At 36.2% G+C, this 4,492-nt stretch overlaps 1 pseudogene; it reads right to left on the minus strand.

Moving 5' to 3' along the window:
* LOC107681571 (perilipin-3-like) overlaps positions 1-4,492 on the minus strand; it is a 14,165-nt pseudogene that overhangs the window by 8,008 nt on the left and 1,665 nt on the right.

A 4,492-nucleotide genomic window follows, 5' to 3' on the forward strand; every position in this document is an offset into this window, starting at 1 on the left:
AGGCGGGGCATAGAGGAGAAACAATAATGTACAGTATGTGGAAAATAATGTGTTTTTTGAACCTTAAACCGGATAAACACATTTCATTACACCAAATACACAAAATAATGTTCTTTTTAGCAACATCATATGACCCCCTTTAAGTTGGATTGCTAACCAGCGTAAAACAGTATGGTGCTGTCATGTGATGGGTTAATATCACGTGACAGTCAAGTTCTGCTAACTGTAAAAGATATTCTGACAGCTAATAGTCGACTATAACCTTTTGTTCAAAAGATCTTGAGTCACTACATTTTAAGGGCAGCTTGATTCAACTAATTCAGTGTCACAGCAAGCCAAGATGTGCAGAACCACAAATGAGAAAAGCACAAAACTGAAGTAAAGCATAAACCATCAGCATCGGCCTTAAAAATTACTCATGCACACAGACAAAAAATAATCACCTAACTTTGATTACCTCAAATTAGCAAAGGCTACTGATACAGATAAATAAATTACAAATAAATCCTAACAATAAGTAAAATATCTATAAATAAAACAAAATTATCTAGCTAAAGTCTTGTCTCAATTCGCTTAATGGATTTTTTTCAAGTACTTGCTCTATTAAGGTAAAATGGCAAACTCACTATATATGTACTGAAGGTCATTTTAAACAATAAAATAATTTAAAAACTTTACTTTTTGTGTATGTGCAAAAATATAATAATAATTTATCGTTTTAGTTCAATTTAAAATCTTAAATTCTAATTAGTTATTTAAATTATTTGAAAAATAGAATTAATATAATAATTGTAATTTAAATAAATTAAAACTCAACTAATTTTGTTATTTAAAATAAATATGTTGGCTTTTACCAGACAGCCAAGATGTGGCAGCTGCGATAAACAACCGTTGCTCCAGTTTCTTCCACTCTCTCACACACTCACCTCATCTGTGGGCTGTTGGAGAATCGGGAAAAGCTTCTCTAGTTGCTCTAAACCCACCAGTGCAAAACGGTTCACTGCCTCAACTGCAAAGGCAGACATACTGTACAATGAAATCACCATTATCACACTTAAAGACATGCATTTTGATAAATGTTTTAGAGGTGTATCTGTTTCTTTTGTCCAAGTATGTCCTGACTATAAGCATTTGATTTCCATTGAAAATTTTAGATTTTTCTAGGTTTATGTTATTTCAATGTTAGAGATACCATATGAGGAACTCACTTTCTGGTTCTAGGTTCTGTAGCAGAGGTGCTGCTTGTTTCAGGGCTGCTGTGGATGCACTACGGACACCTAGCTCTGCTACACCTCCTACAAACCCGAGCAGCGGGTAACGACCTTTCACGCCCATGTAGACAGAAGAGGCCTGCTGCAGCGCTGAGCTGATGAGTGGCAGTTTTGCCACACGCTTTAGCACATTCCCCTGCACAGGCAAGACAGTGTCTTATTAAACATGGTAATGATGCAATAGATGAACAGTGTGGAGTGACCTTGCAAGAAAACTCACCTCACTGTTTTTTGTTCTAGACATGTCTTCTTTGCGCTCTGGAAGCAGAACATAAAACATTAAAGTATGATATAGAGTGTTTCTGCTACTTTTATTTTATTTTTTTATTTCTTATTCATACTTCTGACAGCATCATTTAATTTCAGCTATGTCAATACTGTTCTGGATTCAATATTTGACCTGCCCATGCCAAGTCAGCTGATGTCACAAGACAATACCAGTCTATGTTAGAAACCCTTGCTGTGGAAATTTCATTAAGCATTTAAATCACACAGGCCAAAATGATCTACCATTCAAAAAAGTATAGAATATGGGAAAAAATAGAAGTCATGAAGCCTTGAAAATTAGTGTGATCAAATACCATGGCATTTAAACTTTTATGAAAAAATAATGCATAGAAGACCAGTTTATTTTTAATTATTTTCTGAGGTACATTTGAGAAACATTCTTGCAGTGAACAATATTGTGGGATAAAAAGTGTCAGTGGTTTAGAATCTGTCATTTGATCACTGGTGCCCCTGAAATGTCATATAAGGTAATGGCCCCAGACCCTCAACCAAAAGCAACGAGACCATCCAAAAACAGGCATTTTTAAATGTTTTTGAAGTCTCTCAAACATATCTTAAGATCAAATGGAATTTCCAGATCAAAGGGTTCTTCAGAATGTTATCTCATGGAATAAAATCCATCTGTGTCAAATCTGATCAAAGCATTCTCACAGGCCCGTTTATAATATCAAATTTGTTGCATTCAGATTCACTCTTACAGATCCCAGTGGAAGTCAGTACTGAGCTTACCTGCAAAAAAAAATGTAATAAATAAGAATAAAAAAATAAAAAATCTAAATCTGAATAAAAAAATCACATTAAAGGGTTAGTTCACCCAAAAATGAAAATTCTGTCATTAATTACCCTCATGTCATTTCAAGACCTTCGTTCATCTTCGGAACAAAAATTAAGATATTTTTGATAGAATCTGAGAGCTGTCTGACCCTGCATAGACAGCAACGCAACTGAAATGTTCCCAAGTCCAGAAACGTAGCAAGGACATCGGTAAAATAATCCATGTGACATCGGTGGTTCATCCGCAATTATACGAAGCTACGAGAATACTTTTTGTGCGCAAAAAAAAACAAAAAACGACTTTATTCAACAATTCGCCTCCTCCGCATCACCCTGGGTGCCATTTTGGAGAATATCAGCTGGTCGTAAACAACGTATGCTGTTCTGTGTCAGCTGCATCACCCCGGATCTGTTTCCTACGTTGTTGTGATTTGATCTGAACGGAAACAGCGTATCCGCGTGGCGCAGCTGACACAGAGCAGCATACGTTGTTTACAGGTTTACGGAGGATTTGTTGAATGAAACCATTATTTTTTTTTATTTTGCGCACAAAAAGTATTCTCGTAGCTTCGTATAATTGCGGATGAACCACCGATGTCACATGGATTATTTTACCGATGTCCTTGATAGGTTTCTGGACTTGGGAACATTTCAGTTGCATTGCTGTCTATGCAGGGTCAGACAGCTCTCAGATTCCATCAAAAATAACTTAAATTGTGTTCCGAAGATGAACGAAGGTCTTATGGGTTTGAAATGACATGAGGGTGAGTAAATAATGACAGAATTTTCATTTTTGGCTGAACTAACCCTTTAAAGACAATAATCACAACAAAAACACATTTATAATCTGCCTTAATAAAATGGTCTAAAATGGTGTTGTGAGTGAAATAAATAGAAAAATTATTTTAAGATGAAGACCAGACATGATACTAGATTTGTAAAGCTTGTGTGAATTTGAAACAGACCACTGATCAAGTCTCCAATGCTTCAGGTCATGCTTGCCTTTCATTATCTAAATAAGATGCAAGGGTAACTGAACCTGGTTCAGGACTCTGTATGTTAAGCACCTGTCTATGTTTATGTTACAGTAAACCAAAATGATCAATCTCTCTCAGATACTCTTTGGTCGTCAGCTAAAGTTACGAGGTAATACATTTAAAATGTTGCACAAATTTTGTAATAAAAAAAATAATGTATTTTTAATGACATTTATTTATTAAGATTGTAAAACTATTTTAGAATAAACCAGTTTTTGAGAGTAGTTGTGTGACTACAAATTGTGCGTTTGTCATGCTTTTGGTTATTATAGACAGTAAGCGGAGTGTCAAAAACGGTCAAAACAGCAACAGTTCTTACCTTTAAGATGAATGAGGGAGTCCTTTGTGATGGTCTCGCCCTCACGTCGTTTCGAACCCGTAAGACCTCCGTTCATCTTCGGAACACAAATTAAGATATTATGATGAATTCTGAGAGCTCTCTGACCCTCCCATAGACAGAAATGCAACTGAAATGTTCCCAAGTCCAGAAACGTAGCAAAGACATCGTTAAAATAATCCATGTGACATCTGTGGTTCATCCGCAATTATACGAAGCTACGAGAATACTTTTTGTGCGCAAAAAAAAACAAAAAACGACTTTATTCAACAATTCGCCTCCTCCGCATCACCCTGGGTGCCATTTTGGAGAATATCAGCTGGTCGTAAACAACGTATGCTGTTCTGTGTCAGCTGCATCACCCCGGATCTGTTTCCTACGTTGTTGTGATTTGATCTGAACGGAAACAGCGTATCCGCGTGGCGCAGCTGACACAGAGCAGCATACGTTGTTTACAGGTTTACGGAGGATTTGTTGAATGAAACCATTATTTTTTTTTATTTTGCGCACAAAAAGTATTCTCGTAGCTTCGTATAATTGCGGATGAACCACCGATGTCACATGGATTATTTTACCGATGTCCTTGCTACGTTTCTGGACTTGGGAACATTTCAGTTGTATTGCTGTCTATGCAGAGTCAGACAACTCTCAGATTCTATTCTATTCTATTCTATTCTATTATATTTTTGCTCTCAAAAATATCTTAATTTGTGTTCTGAACATGAACTAAGGTCTTACAGGTATAGAACAACATGAGGGTGAGTAATTAATGACAGAATTTTCAT

Source organism: Sinocyclocheilus anshuiensis, unplaced genomic scaffold (assembly GCF_001515605.1).
Source record: "Sinocyclocheilus anshuiensis isolate Anshui unplaced genomic scaffold, SAMN03320099.WGS_v1.1 scaffold2178, whole genome shotgun sequence".
Classification (NCBI taxonomy): domain Eukaryota; kingdom Metazoa; phylum Chordata; class Actinopteri; order Cypriniformes; family Cyprinidae; genus Sinocyclocheilus; species Sinocyclocheilus anshuiensis.